At 39.3% G+C, this 20629-nt stretch overlaps 1 pseudogene; it reads right to left on the reverse strand.

The window, feature by feature from the left end:
- Positions 1-9361: 9361 nt before the first annotated feature.
- LOC102438031 lies at positions 9362-10097 on the reverse strand (annotated as a pseudogene).
- Between the last annotated feature and the right edge of the window lie 10532 nt (positions 10098-20629).

Consider the following 20629-nt stretch of genomic DNA (forward strand, 5'->3'; position numbering starts at 1 on the left):
AGAGTACTAATTCCATACACTTTTTAAAAACACTTCAAGTGTTTCAAAGTAAGAAAGCTTATTGGACAATGGGCAAAATCGTTAACAGAGAGACAGAGATGGGGTTGGAACATCAGCATTACATTAATGAGACAGCACTCTGCTTGCCTAGAGCGAACACAGGGGATGCAAAACCCTGATTAGACAGGAATCTTGCCAGGAGCAGAGGTGTGACACACTCACTCGTGCATGGAGACAAATCAACTTAGACACAATAAAGCCAAAGAAGTTGATTAGAAATGTCTGGGATCAGTGACTGGGTTAAAATAACAGGAAAGGAAAGCACAAGGACAGAACATCCCCTGAGAAGGGGGCACGTACTTTCGTTTGGATTGATAAAAATAGGTGAGTGAGTCAGGTAATTCTTTCTGGTTTGGTAATGGCAGTGATTGGGAAAGTGAGAAAATGGGAGAGGTTAAAAAAAAGAACAGCCCATTAAATAAGAAAGGAAGGCAGAAGAGGCAGAAGGATAACAGAATCGTCAGAGTAAAATATTGGGGTCATCAATAAGGGCAGCTTCCTATGTATAAAGGCCAATTTTAAACTTACCAGTGAATAAGACATCTTAAAGGGCAAGTCACATGGAGGCAGAAATGGTTAGCTGCCTAGGTCACAAATACAACAAGAACTCGAGCACAGACTTGAATATTGTACAGCAAACAGCAACGAAGTCAAGGCACTAAGTGCTGGCTATGCAATAATGAGACTATTGCTATGAAAGAAAATTAGACTAATTTAAATTTAATTCCCAATTCACTCATATTTGAGGTCAAATACAGAAAGAACAGAAAAACGAGGGGGGAAAAACTTACATTTACTGAACAGAAAGAAGCCTCCCATTCACTATTGGCAAATAATGGACAGGTGAAATGATTTAGTAGGCAAAATTGCCAAATCAGGAACCTAGTGTCCCTAATGAACCTATTAGAGACCACTGTGGGCAAGTAGTACAAGTAGACAGGCCCAGATGACTCTTTCCTATGTTACCTTCAAATTGTAATAGATGCAATTCTATGGGGTGCCAATTTTCAAAAAGATTTAATTCTGCAAGGTAACTGCATGTAATATTCATTTGTAAGTTTATTTTAAATATACATTTGCATACACATACTAATGCCTCGGTCTATGCATATATGTATGAGACCATATGAAGCTTCATAGTCATATGAGAAACATCTGAAAAATTCAACTCAGTCAAGTCAGTTTCAGCAGCTGTGTAGCATGAGAAATAATGAAGAGTTATATTCCCAAAGGACAGCCTTGAGCTTCAAAGGCCAAAAAAGAAAACAAAAATTCATGGCACAGCATAAATAACAGTCTGCTAAACGACAGCTTACTTAGAAGAAGGGGTACCCCACCTAGTCAGACTGAGGGGAGGACAGAGTTCAGGTCAACACGTGTTAATTTCACATTTACCCTGTGCAAGGCTCTCTGCCAAGTGGTCCATGTTGTCAGAGAGCCATTCATTGGCCTCCTGTACCCATCTCCTCTCTTAACTTGTTATTATCACCACTTATATTTGACAGTGTGCTCAAAAGAGACGCTAGCTAGCAAATATAATCCATAAGGCTGCAAATTCAATAGTTTAATCTAGGACCAAAATGGGAAATTAATTTAGACACTGGTATGTACTGGCTTTGATCCTGCATCGCTGGTTTGTAGTTTAGGACACACATTCTCTCCCACTCAAGCCATGAATGCCTCAAACTGCAGCAACCCCAACCACAAGGACAAAAGAGCCCCTTAATGTGTAACTAAAAGAAAATCTCTACACTTGGGAGTTTAAAGTAATAATAGAAACAATAATAATAGGCTTCTGGTGTCGATTGCCAAATAAAGCAAACTTGAGGGGCTTTTCATCTCCATAGCTAAGCAGTGGATGTTATTCTTATCAAGGAACAATAACGAGCTAACATGTTTGAGGTGGTGGCTTTTAATCACTAATGAAATTGTGAAAACTCAACATTTTCCTAATGTTAATCTGCTAGAGAAATGACTAGAAAACAATGTAAGAGGCAGCTTTAAAGGAAGAAAGTTTGTCCTAGACAAGAGCAGGAAAGGAACAAGATCATTAGACAATGACAATAAGGGCTGCACTGTTAATGAGGCGGATGGAAGATTTTCCTAGCTGATGGGCTGACACTTTTCTTGCCGGGGATGTTATTACTCACCTTGTAAAATGAAGTCCCTTTACATCAGGGCGCAGCATTAACTCTGGAATACCCAAGTATTTCATACCATGGAAGAAGCCATTGCTTAAACTGAAACCTATTGATCTCCTACTGTGTGCCAGACTTGAGGGAACGGGAGTCCCCAGCCCCTCTCACTGGTCACTGGGGCTGCCTGAGAGGCACTAGTGAGTAGCCGTTATGTCAGCCTCTCATCCTGCAGTGCTGGACCAATGACACCACAGCCCAATGTACACAGACAAGCCCAATGAGTCTCTTTGACTCTAACTGGCTGGTAATTCAGCTCCGTTTCCCCAACTGGCTCAAATATTTTTAAATCCTTTTAAAATTTAAAAGAGTCATCAGCTACTGGGGGGTGGGGGGGAGTGGCTGGGGATAGGCCAATGGGGAAAAAAGGAGACATATGTAATACTTTAATCAATAAAGAATAAATAAATTAATTAATTTTAAAAAAGAGTTGTCAGCTAAAACATAGACACCCATTTAATTTTGAACTCCAGATAGTGACTTTTAATGTTTATTTTATTTTTTTTAGTATAAGTATATCCCAAACACTGCATGGGATATACTGCCATTAAAATTCAATTATTTGTTATTTTTCTGAAATTCAAGTTTAACTGAACATCCTGGATTTTGTTTGCAAACTATGGCAGAGCTGAGCTTTGCCAGAAAATCATCAGGGTGGGGTGGAGGCAAAAGAAACTGAAACTGAAGATGAGTGATTGGCATACAGAGGCTGCTTCCCGTGGGATCGTGCCTTCTTCCTTTCCTCTTTCCCTTCTTTTCTTGCCCCTTGCTAGACCTTAATGGAATCCGAAAACATTTATGTCCCTCTCCTCAGTGAGTACGCTGCCAATAAAACAAAAACAGTAGTACAATAAAAGATGACATGTGCCAGTGCCAAAGAGGAGGCTGGGAGCAACCTCCTATAGAAAGTGGGAGATCATGTCCAGTGAAACATGTGTCCTTATCTAATAAGCAAACATCCACTAAAACGAGATGAAGCTGGTCATCACAGGGGGCTTTTTCTCTGTTTGTCACGTTCCTCAATGCATATGTTGAGGCTTACCTTTCAATTCCCTAAACTATTTTCTACAGGTACCTGCTCAGTCTCATGTCTTTGTAAGTTTGGCTCAAACCTCGTCTCAACTGGGATTTTATGACGTATGTCCTTGAAGGTGACCACAGTTAAAGGATATAAAAGCAACCAGCCCTGAGAAACTGGGGAGCCATGCCAGCAGCCCAAAGGAGCCTCTGTTACTTCTGGGGAACATATTGGGATAAATATCCTCCTTTCACAAATGCCAAGCACAAGGCTTATAGTTCCCTATTGTTCAAATCCCATTTACAAAGACAAAAGTAGCCAAAATCATTAAACACACATGTTCAAAATACAGATTTTATTTTAAAAAGATAAAATAACGTTTTCTACACTCTCCCTAGGTCAGTGACTTTCCTTGCTCCTATGCCACTCCCAGCATGGAGATTAATTTCAAGTGCTTATTTTAAAAATTCTTTTTCTAAAAATAAAACACATTCTAAAAATAAAAACACATCCATACTTTAGAAGAAAAACGCCCAAACCTCTAAAATACTTGCTGAGGGTGTACACCTTCATATTTCCTTTAGTTTTCTTATATAGATAACATATAATTGAGATCTTATTTTACATATAATCTATATACATGAAAGCCCAGCAACCGAACGGTGGAACAACCAGAATGACCGGTCAACCAGTTGCTAAGACACGCACTGCCCATCAGGGGGCAGACGCTCAACACAGGAGCTGTCCCCTGGTAATCAGTGTGCTCCCACAGTGGGAGCGCTGCTTGGCTGACTGGGATGAGTGGTGCTCCCACAGCAGGCCAGTCCCTGCAGGCCACGTCCCCCACCAGTGCACAAATCTGTGCACCGAGCCTCTAGTCTTTTATATTAAACTAGAGGCCCGGTGCACAAATTCGTGCATGGGTGGGGTTCCTTGGCCTGGCTAGCTATCGGGGCCAATCAGGGCCAGCCGGCTGGGGGGAGGGACCACAGAAGGTTGGCTGGCCAGGGGGTAGGGGGAGACGGTGGGAAGTTGGCCGGCTGTGGGAGGTTGGCTGTGGGAGCGCACTGACCACCAGAGGGAAGCTCCTGCATTGAGCGTCTGCCCCCTGGTGGTCAGTGAGCGTTATAGTGACCGGTCGTTCGGTCAACCGGTTGTAACTGTCACTTAGGCTTTTATATATATATATAGATTTTGTACATGCAGTATTGAATATATATTACACATATGATTTCATATTAAAAAGATATCCCATAATTTGATTCATCACTTGTCTATTTTGTAAGAGCTGTTTCTGGGACGAGACTGCCTGTGTTGGATCCTAGCACCTCTAATTACTGTCATGTGGCCATCAGCACTTCCCGCCCTGGTTTCCTCTGGATGATATGAGTCATAAATAAGTTAGTTGTAAGGATAGCACTTATCTAGTACCTGACACATTATGAATGCTAAATAATGTTAGTTATTAGTGTTTTTGTAATTATGATAAAATTAATTTGTCATTTTAGAGGCTAAAAAAATCAGAACAATCAGAGTGTAGATAAAGCTCCAGTGGGAATGATAGAAATGTCTCTGATACTATCAGAAATGAAATTTTGTATGGATTTCCAATGTTTGGCACATAATGGATATTCAGTTGGTGCTGTTGAATGAATTAGTCAATAAATTATAGACCAATGGCTTTTAGCCTAGGGGCACAGATCACATTTTTATTTGTTTCCATATTAAGATGTGCCTCTGGAAACTGAAAAAAATAAAATATAGAAAGTCATCAACTTCTTAGGTCCTTGAGATCAAAGAAAAAATTCAGTTTGCAGGACCACTTAATTAATAGGGAGAAGGTTGTCAAAATATTGTATAAATGTATATTTGGGAAGAGATTCATTTATTTTATTGGAAGAGCTTTAAACTAAAATTGTCAAAAAAAATTCCTGATAAAATCCTTAGTAAATACCAAATAAAAATGGAGAGAAAAGAACACCAAAACAGGCTGGTTTGGGGGAGAAAACTTCCTAACCATGAAATGTGAGATACTACTTCTAAATTAATGACAAAATATTTAAGAATAAAACAGATTCCGTTTACAATAGCATCGAAAAGAATAAAATACTTAGGAATTAACTTAAGGAGACAAAAAAAATCTTGTGTACATTAAAAACTAAAAAACATTGCTGAAAGAAATTAAAGGCTCAAGTAAGTGGGAAGATGCCTAGTTTCATAGATTAAAACACTTAATACTGGTTAAGATGTCAATACCATCTGAAGATTTAATGGAATCCCTATCAAAATCCCAAAGCAGAATTTTGCAGAAATAGGAAAATCCATCCTAAAATACATATGGAATCTCAAGAGATCTCAAATAGCCCAAACAATCTTGGGAAAAAAAGAACAATGTTGGAGGTCTCATATTTTCTGAGTTCAAAACTTATTACAAAGCTATGGTAATCAAAAGAGTGTGGTACTGGCATAAAGATAGGCAAGAAACCAATGCAATAGAGAGCCAAGGGGAAAAAAAATTCTGAATAGAGAACCCAGAAAAAAACCCCCACAAAAACTTGTACATATATGATCATACATATGATCATCCAATAAGGGTGCTATGACCATTCAATAGAGAAAGGACTGTCTTTCAACAAATGATGCTGGAAAATGTGTATATACAAATGAAAAAGAAGGAAGGTAGACCCTTACCTTATCCCATACACAAAAAGTAACTCAAGATGAAAAAAAGACCTAAGCATAATAAGAGCTAAAACTATGAAACGTCTAAAAGAAAACAAAGAGGAAAATATTCATAACAATGAATTTGGCAATGGTTTCTTTCTTGAATATGCCACCAAAAGCAGAGGCAACAAAATTAAACCTGCTTTTAGAAATGGGCAAAAGTCTTCAATTGACATTTCTCTAAAAAAGATATACATGTGCCAAAAAGAGCAGGAAAAGATACTCAATTAATTCACTAATTATTAAGAAAATGCAAATCAAAACCACAATGAAATGCCACCTCACACTCAATAATTGACAACTATTAATAAAACGTGTTTGCAGAGGATGTGAAGAAATTATAACTATTATGCATTGTTGGTGGAAATGTAAAATGTCACTATGTAAAAAACAGTATAGTGGTTCCTCAAAATATTCAAAATAAAATTACCACATTGTCCAGCAATTCCACTTCTGGCTATGTAACCAAAAGAATTGAAAGTAGGATCTTAAAGAGATATCTGTATGTCCATGTTCACAGCAGCATTATTTACAAAGCTAAAAGATGGAAGCAACCCAAGTGATCATCAATAGATAAATGATTAAGCAAAATGTGGTAGATTATATATATATATATATATATATATATATCTTTGAATATTATTCACTTTTTAAAAAGAAGAAGAAAATTCTGATACATACTACAACCTGTATAGACCCTGAGGACATTATGCTTAGTGAAATAAGCCAGTCACTTATATGAGGTACCTAGAGTCGCCAAATTCATAGGGACAGAAAATAGAATGGGTTTTGCAGGAGCTGGAAAGGGAGAGGACATTGGGGAGTTACTGTTTAATGGGTGTAGATGGCAAAGTTTATGTGTATTTTACCACAATTAAAAAGAAATACACAGTAAAAATGTTTAAGGACAAATATAGAACTATTTCATGACATATTCTTCTTGGCATTAATTTTTAGATTCCACATCTCTCTTTTTAAATCACTGTGTAAGTATAAGTCTATCTCCCCAACAAATCTGTAATTTCCATGGGATCATGGACTGGGGCCTGTGATTTGGGCACACAGTAGACTTATAATAAATCTTTGATAGCTGACTGAAATAACCATTAACAGGATAATGTTTGGAGAAGCTTCTTTTGAGCCTGAAACATTAATACTCTCTACACTGGCTGAGCAGAATCAGCAGGCAAAGGAGACTCTCTGTCCTGCAGGAACATCTATTCTAAAAGACAGAAAAGCCTGAACAAGAAAAACACGATTTAATTCTCTTAATGAAGTGTCAGAGGACTACTGGCACTTAATAACCTCCTTACCTTCCAGGCCTTCAAGGGCAGGATAATTCAGTATCTGGGTAGTACGCTACACCTAACTCCACTCCTCCTCTTACAAACTGTCTGCTTTCATTAAGCTGGACTATTCACTGTTGTCCTAATTTGCAAAACACATTTTACTTCTGTACCTTTGTTCATATTTATTCCTCCTGCTCAGTCGTCTCTTGCCTCAGGTCACATTCCCTGCAGGAAGTATTCCTCATAAAAGGACTGCCATGTTTGGCGATTTCTACCACCTATAATTCTCACTTGCTGAGATATTTTGAAGTCTATTATTCAAAAGTCCTTCTTTCCCAACAGATGCAGTCACCAGTCCTAAACTGAACAGCCGACTATCTCCTTGCCATTTCCCCTTGAATATCTCAAAGTTACCCTAATATCAGTGTGCCCCAATCTGAACTCAAGACTCCATCCCACAACCAGGGCCTCTCCCAGTTTGCTCAGTAGTGAGGAATGGCCCCTGTCACACCAGCCAGAAGAAATCTAGGAGTCTTTTTCATCACCTACTTTTCTCTCATCCTCAATAGGGACCTAGAATTCAAAAAACCTGCTTTTAAACATGGGCAAAAGGCTTGAATAGACATTTCTCATCCTAGAATACTGTGGATGTTACCTCATAAATATCGCTGCCTTCGCCAACTTCTTGCTGTCTTCATCATCAACTTAGTCCAGTATTAATAAGTTTTGTTATTATTTAGATAAGGCCAACAGATCTGCCATTGAGAAGAGTTTATTCTACTCACAGTTCCCAAGAGCGGGAGTACATGTCACACCACAGGGGCCACACAGGGAACCACTGAGGCAGTGGGAAGAGGGGGACTGTGGGCAGGAGCCTTTACTGTGGTTTCCACAGGAAGGAGTGAGTATGACAGTGTAAACCAGCTTAGGGTTGGCTAGTTTGAATAATTTCCATAGGTTCTGGGGCACGGGGCCTGTGGCTGGTTGTCTGGTATCTGGGCCTGTGGTGATTAGAGCAGGTGAATAGTGGTCCAGAGTGTGAGAGCCCAGTAAAGGAAAAGTTTGGTGGTATGGATTTAATCAACTGCTCCAGAAAGGACACTGACTGACCGCTGGGGTCAAGACAGCATTGAAGCAGCTCTATTATATCATATCACCCTGGGCTGTTTACTTCAGTCACTCTCCTCCGCTTTTAATGCCTTCTCCATCCACCCTCCTCTAAAATCCTTCAGAGGATTTCTACTCCCTTAGAATAAGGGCAGAATCCTCTCACATGGTTTATGAAGCCATGAATGCTCTGGTCCCATCCTACTTCCCCAGGCACAGCTGCACCAGGCTTTCTCTAACTATATACCTAGCTCTTGCCTGCCTGTATATATAACTTGTCATTTGCTCAACAAAAAGGTACTTCTTGCTGAGATGTAAGTTGCAAGAACTTTGATGAACTCCTTAAATCAATTCTGGTTATTTGAATTACTTTTATTTGGCAAATTCAATAACTTCATTTAATGTTAACTAATCAGATATTACTATCCATTTACATACTTATCTGCATCATTGATAGGAACACTGAAGGTAAAATGGTTGAATTTTTTTCATATAAAGAATAGGTTTCAAGCTGACATCTTAAATTTGATTATTAAATCTTGCAATAAAAATGTTCTGTTCAGAAAATCCTTGTTTCTAGAAACTTTATGAGCTAATGTAGTCATAAATTTTGCTTTAGAATGTGCCTGACAATTCCATCAGACTCATAAACATCCTCAAGATCCGATGGCAGCATGTGAAAAACTCATTTCGGGATGAAATTTTTCCCACAGCATTTAAATTACAGACAGAAGATATGAGAATGTGTTTAATTTCCTTTTGTTGATGCACTATCAATGTGGGTGTTGTTTTTTGTTGTTGTGTTTTTGTTTTTGTTTTCAGATTTCCATCCAATTTTATTCAAGGGAGGACATATACATTTTGTACGGCTGTATCTATCCAATTCTGCCTGTAACAAACACCCAAACATCCTAAAATATCAATTATAAGAAAGACAAGTAGTATAAAGTAAAACTCTGGAAAACATCAAAGGAAAATGGCCATGCATCTGCTCTTTAATGTTTTCCTACGATATATTAAAATAAAAACAAAGTTTCAGTCTCTTCACAAGTAGTAACTTATATTCTCTGGATTTTTTCAGCCACAACAACTGGATTCTCTTTTCTGATTTTTGCTGCAGCTTCTGCTTTGTAATCATATGGACAGTTGTGCTTGTCAGAGTAACGGTGAAGTCCACAAAACAAATTTCCACACCGGCAGTCAAACCCTGTAAGGCCAACTTTCTTTCTGCACATGAAACATCTATTATTCTTTGGTTTGGGTAACTCAGGAGCTTTTTCTTCACTTTGAAAAGTATTGGGTTGAGAAACTGATGAACTGGGCTGAGTAACAACTGGCTCAGACCTCTGTTTTCGGGGTAGTTATTTTGTCCTCTCTTGAAATGCTCATTTCTGTCATTTGCTGAGTTACAGGCAAGGCAGCCACAGGCACATTTCTTGATTTTTCAGATGTGCTGCCAGCAGTACCTTCACAGTTGTTTAAACTAGCGTCTTCTCTTTGCACAGATGCAGAATCTGAGGTAGGACTGTTGCTACCACTAGCTGTCCCCATTGGGTTCATTCTGCCACTATTCTGCTGCCTCTGAAGATGCTCTTTGTAGCAAACAGAACACATTCCATTTGCCCTAGGATTCCCATAAAAGCCACATCCTGTACTACACAGCATGGGCCCTGGGGTCTGGTTAGTCTCCTGAGCCATATTTTTCTGCGGTTGCATCTCGGTGCACGTGGGATGATGTCCGTGTGAGATCGATGTTTCTCTGTGTCTCTCCTCCTCCTTTCTATGTTTCTCTCCTGTTTTGTTTTTTTAAATGTCTATTTAACAGGTAGCAAGTAAGTTTATTTGATCCTTAGATTTGTCATAATTTCCCTTACTAACTTGAAATTTTTTACTCATTTTACGAGGAGACAGGACCTAGTCATGAGCAATATGATTTGCATCATATATGACTTTCAAAGGTCATTATGCCAACATCATATTAAATCAATATTAATGGGCTTTATGGAAAGACACATTAAAAGCCTAGTTGAAAACAAGGTTCTTTTGTAATAACTCTAAATTAGTTATTTTTATTTCTAAATCTTTGTTTCTCCTTTCCTTCCTTCCTTCCTCTCTCCTTTACTCCCTCCTTCTCTACTTGTTTCTTTTTCTCTCTCTTCCCCACTCATCTCTCCACTTCTCTCCCTCCTACATGAATCTACTAGAGGCCCGGTGCACAAAATTCATGCACAGGTAGGATCCCTAGGCCTGGCCGGCAATCAGGACCAATCTGTGGGACAACCGGCGGGGCGATCAGGAGGCCCCCGCTGGCACCCACCTTGGCTGGCCTGGGGCCTGCAGGCTGGGGCAGCTCCTGCATTAAGCGTCTGCCCCCTGGTGGTCAGTGCGCATCATAGCGACTGGTCATTCTGCAGTTCGGTCGATTTGCATATTAGGCTTTTATTATATAGGATCCTTTCAGCTAGTCAGTCATTCAGAGCACTTTCTCTGTGAAAGATACTATATCAGGCCCTCGGAAACAAACAGTGAACAAGACAGGAACTGGTCCTGTCATGGGGAAGTTCACAGTCCAAAGGAGTGACCAACCATTAAGCAATTGCAACATAGCAGGGGAGATGCTATGGTGGGCAAAGTGTAGGGTCTTATGAAAGCACATACAGAGGAAATAACTTAAACCCAGGGACCACAGAGGCTTTCTAAAAGAAGTAACATCTAAACTATGGCATGAAAGAATTAGCCAGGTAGACATTTCAATTAAATCTCAAATTAAGAAAAAAGAACACTGATTGGGAGTCTAATTTTAAGTATTCTGGCTCTACCCAGTTCCTTCACTAGCCTCTGTGTCACACTGAGGAAGTCACCTCAACATCCTAGGCCTCGACCCAAATCTATAAACAAGGGGACTGCAGGTGGTGAACTCCTCTCCAGTCCAGGATTCTCATTTTAAGTCTGAATCTTCTTATCTCTTGTGTCTTGCTCCCGCTTTCTCCCAACTCCATCCAGCACACTGTTGCCAGCTTCATCTTCCTAAAGCCCTGTTCTATGCCCCTTCTGTGCTTCCAGGATATTCAGTGGTCGTCAAGATAACACCTCACCTCACCCCGTGCTACCAGTCCTGCCTCATGTCCCCAAGATGAGCCTGCCGCCTTGAGCAGGTTACAATGCACACCCAATGCTGGGATCACCCACACCTGCTCCTCCCCCCTAAGGGAATTTGGGAATAGAGGCTATGACGGTAAAATATTAGTAAGCGATATAGCTGATCCATTTTAAAAGCTTCCCCATCTGGAAGAATGACAGGCTTTCACAAGACGCAGGACAGCTGGGAGTGGAAGCAGGAGGCTGCACACGAAAAATGGGAGCATAGGCAAGTGCCTCTCTACAATGAGAGGAAATTATGGGCAGGAGAATGTTTTCAAGGCTAGAACTGTCCATCTGAGAGCTCACCAACCCAAAGCCAAAATACACAGCTTTATTATAATTGCATTTGAACTGTACATAGCCATTTCATGCTATAAACAGCTAGGCAAACCTTCATCCTGCAGGCCTCACAGCCTGCCAGTAAGAGTTTACCAGCTGGACCAATCTAGAAGTGAATACGTTGCAATGAAATCAGAACATGAGGATAAAGTGCACCAACTTCACTGCTCCAGACTCAGTTTCTCCATATGTAAAATGGGCTTATTTAAGTCCATTTTCAGTAATAAAATCCCATGATTCTACTTTCCTAGCCATTTAAACTGGGTACTTTTCCCAGCTTCTGAGAGCACTTGGCTGAGTGGGCTTTAGATCCTCTTTCTTCGTTCTCTGAATTTTAGTATATTTTAAAGATTTTCCTTCTTTATATTAAATAACCAAAGTGTTAAAAGAGTAAGCATTCTTCCTTTAACCCAAAATCATCTGTAATGTTTAAGTTGGCTCTGGACAGATATGTAATCATAAAACTTTAACAAAAAACAACCTAACAGTTCACACCATGTACAAGTCAGACATGATTATGACTAATACTCCTTTCCCTCATCACATCATCAAGAATTAGTCATAATCTATAAATAGAGGGGACAGGATTTCAATATAAAAAAATCAGTTGTATTTTAGGGGTAAAGTCAGAGCCAGTTACTTTAGTCGAGAAGGACTGGGTAAAAGACTGTGAAAAGAGTTGTCTATTCAAACACAAATTCATTCTTCCATATTTGAACACCTTTTGTGCCTACTGTAGTCATGAAAATTATAACTCGCATAGCTGTGCCAGGGTATTATTTTTAAGTAAAGTTGATGCCTTTCCAAAACTGCATATGATTTGACTTAAGTCAAGAAAGAGGCCAAGATTTACCCACTTTGTTAAGTTAGCAGGTCTCCCAAGAAGTTAAATTTGAAGTCAAATAAACAGAAATGTAATTTAGAATGAGACTGCAGAAGAAAACAATCTCTTACTATCTCCTGAGTGTAGGTAGAATTTTTAATTACCCCAAACAATAAACAAAAAAATGCTAATATACAAGGATAAACATAACAGAGTACATATATATAATACGATTCTACCCATTAAAATTAATTTGGGTATTTTTTTTCAAATCCTTATAAATTTATATAAATTTAAAAATGTGTATTTTGATAAATAAAATGTATTTTCCAAACACCAATTAAATAGAGATATCAACTCTAATAATTCTGAAACATTTACTTGATACATTATTAATGGGAAATCTGGACCAATTCCCATGTATTTCAACTAATGCCAAAAGATGTAAAATGATTCCATTTATAATTCAAAGCCTGGAATCATCGCAAGTAAAACAGTTTTACTGTTAAACATTGCGAATCATTGGTGCTATCAGCCTATATGTCTTTGGAGGGAAGACACATTCTAACAAAGACCAACCTCCATTTCGTGCAAGATTAGAAGGAAGTAAAACATGCCAGGCTAGCAAAATGCACCTCAACCCTCCCAAGCGACGACTCTCCTTTGTTTAAGTTCCTCTTCGTACACATGAAGTGGAAAAGTACCGGACAGTAAGATGTTATTGGCTAAGAGTTCATGTCTGTCTCATGGATCAGACACTGGGGCTCTTTCTCCTGATGGGAGAATTTTCAAGTAGCCATGAGAGATTTCTTTATGTGACTAACAGAAAAAAGACTTTAAACCTCTCAGCTGCTGTGGAGCGCATGTACTCTGAAGATACTCAAATACTTCTGTAAATATCCTCAAATCTTCCTCATGCGAGGCAAGTTTTTTTTTTCTTTCTGAAGACTTTATTATTACCTGTCAGCAGCGCGTGACGCATTTGATATTTGGCTTCCCTCCTAGACCAAATGTAAAAGTCGTCCCCAAAATGAATTCTAGAGTAGCTGGCAGTGCAAACTGTTTGACGGAACTTCATTTTTGAAATTTATCTTTTTTTTTCCTCCTTACATAAGCAAAAGTGAGGGAGCCACTTTAACAATTCTGCTCTTAAGTAATAATTAAGCTCCCGCGACACAGGAGTTTATGTCTTTATTAATGTCAGGCCAGTTCTAGCGAGTCGGAGCTGCTTCTCAGCAGCTCGAACAACACACCCAGGAAGATACAAGATTTTGAAATGTCTTTTTGCCATTTATACATTTATAAATCATGGGCCAAAGTTAACACCCGAATCAAGTATGTGCCTTTTATTAATTCCCGAACCAACAATTAGGGCATGCATTCTCATAACAGAATTGCTCCCAAATTACATGATGTTGAGGCTGCAGACCTTTAAATATCTAAAGTTCAATTACCCTTAATTCTATAAGAATATATTTGAGAATTTATAAATATGATTGGTTGCTATTTATGGAGTTTCTTAACTTACACACAAACCTATCATTTTTTTCTAAGTAGATATTAAAAATAATAGGTTCTTTAAATTTTTTTTATTTCAAAGAGGAAGGGAGAGGGGGAGAGAAATAGAAATATCAATGATGAGAGAGAATCACTGATCAGCTGCCTCCTGCATGGCCCCACACTGGGGATGGAGCCCGAAACCTGGGCATGTGCCCTGACCGAGAATCAAACCATGGCCTCCTGGTTCATAGGTCGACGCTCAACCACTGAGCCACGCCGGCTGGGCTAGGTTATTTTTTATATAAAAATTACTAAAACATGTCTGGCTCTATTAGGATTAATACATAGTGATGAATCTTTTCATTCTCTTTGGGTTGACAGGCATAAGGGAGAAAAATAAGGTAATGGAGAATCCATGAAGCAAAGATTTATTGGTCACTTGCTGTATAACAGATATTGTACACTGGGAATCCAAATATAAATAAGGTACAGGTTCCACCCTTCATGTGAAATCTTGTGAGGGAACAGACAGATAAACACTGCATTAAAATGAATAAGTGCAGCAAGATAGCACAGAAGAGAGAGATCATGCTAGGGGGTGGGCAAGGGTAGACAGAGGAGCTCTCCTGAGGAGGAAAGGAAGTGCACGGTAGGACAAGCAAAGGCATCAGGTGAGAGGAGAGCTGAGACGTGCAGGGTGACTGGTCCCAAAGTGTGAAGAAGACAATGATGGAAAATAGGGCTAGAAATAAGCCAGCTCATGAGGGACCTCTAATGACTCAATAAGAGGTTTGGTTTGATCCTGGGAGCACTGGGAGCCACTGAAGGATCTTAAACAGAAGAATTCAGATTAATATTTTACATCAGTTACTCTAACAGGAGTGCTATGAAGGAGGGCTTTATATGACTAGCGTTTATTAAATAGCTATTATACCCCAGACTCTATTTATACTACCTCGCTGAATCCTCACAACAATCCTAGATATCATTATCTCTATTTCAAAGCTGAGGAAAGGAGACAAGAAAAAATTAAATAGTTTAACAAGATCACACAGGTGCTATGTGGTAAGACTGGAATTAAAATGCTGCCTGAAATGCAATCCCCAATTTTTTCAACTACGTCAACATGTTGCACAAAATGCAAAATGAGAAACATGAACAATGTCTGTACAACCCGTTTCATGACCATGGATGCGAGAGGGGAATCTGTGGAATGGGGCGAAGGACAGGAACATTACTATCCACACTACCCACAAAGGCAGATAATGCGGAGAAACCCCAAAATGCTTTCAAGATGGACTGTAGCCCTGGCCGGTTTGGCTCAGTGGATAGAGCGTCGGCCTGCGGACTGAAGGGTCCCAGGTTCGATTCCGGTCAAGGGCATATACCTTGGTTGTGGGCACATCCCCAGTAGGGAGTGTGCAGGAGGCAGCTGAATTGATGTTTCTCTCTCATCAATGTTTCTAACTCTCTATCCCTCTCCCTTTCTCTCTCTGTAAAAAATCAATAAAATATATATTTTTTTAAAAAAAAGATGGACTGTATGTCCCATGGCACTTTGTTAAAATAAGTTGCAGTATCAATCTTTGTCAAGGTCGTCACTATGTGAAGTGACATCATCAGGCGATTCTTTCTTTCCCATCTGCTCTTTTGGTGTGTGTGTGAGGGCAGCTGAGGGAGGGAGGCTGAGGTCTGGGGAGAAACCACATTGGTAATCAAATGTCTTATGTGTTACTACGTCATTAAGATTGAGTTGCAAATATTAGGCTTTACCAGCTGCTACTGTACACACAAGGCACATTACACAATGGATCAGATGCTGTTAGTCACTTTCAAGGACATCTCTCTCTTCTGAAAACGACACTACTCTCTAAGTAAGTTTGGTTTTAAAAAAATAGCCTTACAAGTGTTACATCTGGAATCAAGCTGAGCAAAATCTCATCTCTGCATTGTTTCCTTCTTCCATCCTGTTTTGCCACTTCAGGGACTCAATACCCCCACTTTCTAGGTGAGAAAACTCAGGTTCGTGAAGAGAAATGACAAGTACACTCCATAGAGTTTGTGAATGTCAGGCTCAGGGTCCTTGAATCCAAGCCTGTTGACTCATATCACTTAATGCTTTACTTTCAAGCTTCAGAAGGAAAAACTAATCATATATTTGCGAAGGTCAAAGCATTGACAAATCAAGGAGTTAGAAGAGGCCCTCAATCTACATGTCTCTACAAGGACACTAGATTATGTCATTGTAAAATAGCAGAAGAAAAGCCCCTGGCTCACATTATTCCCAACACTAATAATTAAATATAAATATATGACTCGCACAGCATGACTGGAACTATCTAGAATCTTCTAGAATCTGCTCTGAAAGTGTTCTGGAGGGGATTCTGGAGAACACTAGTCCCATAAGACACTCCATTATTTCAATAAATCTGTGAAACACTAAATACTTTATTAGCATCAGCAGATACCTAACGCCCTTTGGCAGACAAAGAATTGATAATGTAAAGAAACCTGTTGACCTTAGTTAATTCAGAGTGTTTCAAAATAATAAAAGTGGAACAACAGAGGTGCTTGAACCTCGGTGACTGAGATACCAGAACATTTTATAACATTTCTAGATTGAACTCCATCCAAATACTTAAACCAAAAGTAAAACCAAAGCATGAATTTCTTAATGATTGCCATTTAATATCATTTCTTACATAACAATAATGATTGCTTACTATGAGACAGGTGCTCTGCTAGACCAGTGGTAGCAAGGAAGTTGAAACTAGAGTGCCAATCACAATGAATTTGTAGTAAGTAGCTTACTGAAGTGTGGTGTGCAGAAACACTGTGGAGCTATGTCTAGTCTCTGAGAGAAAGAGTGCCATGATTGATTTGTAATGTCTACTATCTGCCACAGATGCAGAATTTCAGATGATGTGCCACAACTGTTCCATCCATCAACTGGGCACTGAGGATATATAAATGAGTAAAATGTGGTTCCTGACTTCAAGAAGCACATTTGGGCGTTGGGAGAGGCGAGACATATCATCATATGATTTCTACAGCGAGACAGGAACAAGAATAGGAGGCCCTAATAGAAAGAGAAGAGTAATCAGGTAGCTTCAAAGATCAGAGGACACTTGATCTGAGTCTTGAAGGACACATGCAAGTTTATCAAGTGTGCAGAAGATGGGGTATCTGCGTCGACACTATAGGTAGGGGCAATATCAATGTAAAGCAAGGAAGGGTGGAATAGCACAGCTCATTCACGGGGCCCTCACTCACACATCTTGGCTGGAGCACAGGAATTATTTTTCCACCTTTTTTAAAATCATATTTTCCAAGGCAACCCTCTCAACAATCATGAGTTTTTTGTTTGAAGTTTTCTTCATGTATTTTTTCACATTCAGTATTGTGAAGTTATTCAACATGGTAAAAAAAAAAAAAAGAAAAGAAAAGAAAACGAGGGAGAGAGAGAGAGAGATGTTCTGTTTAATTAAATAATATGTTTAGTGGAGGATTATTACATATGCAAGAGATCACTTTTATTCTAATTTTCAAAATGATCCATATGCTCTTAACTAAAACAAAGCTCGACATATTTTATAATATGCGGCTCTTACTGCTTCTTTGTGATCATTTATTTTCACCATGTAAGTTGCATGACTCTGAGCTTTGTATATTTAAGAAATTATGATGAATATGTATCACCTTTATGATGTATTCCAGAACTACTCTTAAAAAATATAAGTCACTCAAATTGACTTGTTTTTCTTGGCACTTTTGTCTTTTTTGCAGATTGTAGACTACAGCTTTCCCATGAATGGAATACTAGCTAATAACATCTACCATTTCCCTGGGAAACATTTCATTTTCTTACGGAGAAAGGTGAGGGTAAATGAAATGGCCAAGATCCACTTCTAAAACTGTCTTGAGACAATAACCAGATGCAATTCATAACAGACTTCCTTCAGAGGAGCTGTCATCTCACCTCCATCCTCTTTACATTTTAAACAAAATCCTCTGCCCCAGTGATTTTCAACCGGTATGCCACAAGAATTTTTAAAACATGAAATACCTCACTATTTAGTCAGGGGCACTGCCCTCTTTTCCCTGAGACTGTCAAATAAAACCATGACAACAGCCATCACAACAATACCCATCGGGTGTGAATGCCCTGTCTTGAACCATAAATATGCACCTTATTAATCATGTTGCATAGTAAGATTGAGTTCTGATTGGCTAATTCTTGGTACCAGAAATCCTAATATACAAATACAGGCACCTGATTTTTTCAAAAGTCACTTTGGAGCAAAAAGAGTAATAAGTAAGTAGTATTATTACATTTTGGGGGGTGAACCAATCAAAATTATAGTGACTTTTTGTCAGATCAGCAAAAAGTACATTTTTGGTGTGCCACAGAATTTTAGTAATTAGTCCATGTGTGCCATGAGATAGAAAAGGTTGAAAATCGCAGCCCTGCTCCAAGGAGCCATGGACTTGAAGCAAAATGAAGAATGAACAGGCGGTACTCAGAGGCTTATGAGGAAAGTACTAATTGAAATGGAGGAAAAGCTCAGCCCTGAAAAAACGACCTAGTACTTTAGAGTTAATTCAGTGTCTGTATTGTTGATGTTGGTTAGGAAGAAATTTCCTGTGTCAGAGCTATTGCTTTAAAGCAGGGATGGGGAACCTTTCTTCTGCCAAGGGCCATTTGGATATTTATAATATCAGTCACAGGCCATACAAAATTGTCAACTTAAAAATCAGCCTGCTGCCCTAGCTGGTCTGGCTTGGTGGACAGAGCGTCGGCCTGCAGACTGAAGGGTCCCAGGTTCGATTCCAGTCAAGGGCACATGCCTGGGTTGCAGGCAGGATCCCCAGTGTGGAGTGTGCAGGAGGCAGCCAATCAATGATTCTCTATCAACACTGATGTTTCTATCACTCTCTCCCTCTCCCTTCCTATCTGAAATCAATAAAAATATATTTTAAAAAAATCAGCCTGCTATATTTGGTCAAACATTTAATTAACTCACCCCTAATGCTTTGGCAGGGTCAGACCAAAGAGTTCCCAGGCCCAATGATCCCCAGCCCTGCAAAGAATGAGATACGGGTGCTGATTAACAAATTACCTCCATAACCATGAAGACTGACTATTTTGACCCAGTTTTCCTATTACCCAGTCCCTGTGAATGTGTGCAGGTATTTTTCTCTACCAATTTCTACCCCTTTTGTATATTTAGGAATATGAGCCATATTCGGAATGTGCATTTACCAGTGATATAAGACAAACTAGAAGCAAATCATTTTTTACTCTAGGATATTAAATGTAACAAATTGCCTGGAAATAACAAAATGAGGCTTAAAAGATTAGGATAAATATTCCCTGCATTTTCTAGAAATACCAATATTGGCCCTCAATGGTCAAGGCCATTTAGTACCTTTAACACCACTGTATGAGCCACAGCATCCTCACAATAAGCAGTTTAATTTTTACCAACTAGGTATGATTCTACTGCTAAACCGTTACTCAACTTTAATATTCGTTCTGCTTACAGGTATGTACAATACATGAATTAGTAAATGCTAGTACAGAAAGAAAAAAAACTGAATGAAATAATTTTCTTGAACTGAGCAGCAATCTGGCTATAAAACAAAGAAATAGATGTAATGTCTTTATCTTACTGAGAGATCTGATTCCATTCTCTGTGGGAAACTCATCAAGGAACTTAGATAAAACAAGGATTCTGATATAATTGAGGTAATTACAACTATATTAACCCCTGAAAATGGTTGTGAAGGGATCAGTGGCAATATGGGCAATTCCTAAAACCAGTGCCCTGTGGGTTACTCCACATCCTGATGAATGCTGACTTGTAAGGGACACCTGATTGGATTTGGGACAGAATGCTGAGCTCCTGAGCTCTCCTGAGCTCGGCACGGATACAATCCCATTCTGCCACAAATCCCTACTGCCACCCCTCTGCAGTCAGTCCCCACCTCCTCAGGACCGCAGGCTTCATTACATCCCCAGTATCCTGACCGGGGACTCAGAGGTCCCACTGCCCCGGGAAGTCACTCTTAAGTCCTTAACTTGTACACTTCCCAACATTTACATTTTTTGTTTGTTTGTTGTTATTTTTAAATTTATCTTTATTGTTGAAAGTATTACAGATGTCCCCTTTATTTTGCTTTTTTGTGTGTTTTTTCCCCATTGACTCCCTCTACCCTGTACCTTCCCTCCCAGACCAATTTTAATGCAAGGTACTCAAATCCTCGGTCTGGAAACCAATCCCTTCCTTTGTTATCTGTAACAGGTTATAAGGAAAGATAACATTGAAAAAGCTTGGGCTTTGGAGCCTAACAGAGCTGGTTTCAGCTTTAATTCATCTTTGACGGGCTGTGTGAACTTCCGCAGTTTCCTCTGCTGGGATAGTATTTTCTG

This window comes from Myotis lucifugus, unplaced genomic scaffold (genome assembly GCF_000147115.1).
Source record: "Myotis lucifugus unplaced genomic scaffold, Myoluc2.0 scaffold_212, whole genome shotgun sequence".
Taxonomy (NCBI): domain Eukaryota; kingdom Metazoa; phylum Chordata; class Mammalia; order Chiroptera; family Vespertilionidae; genus Myotis; species Myotis lucifugus.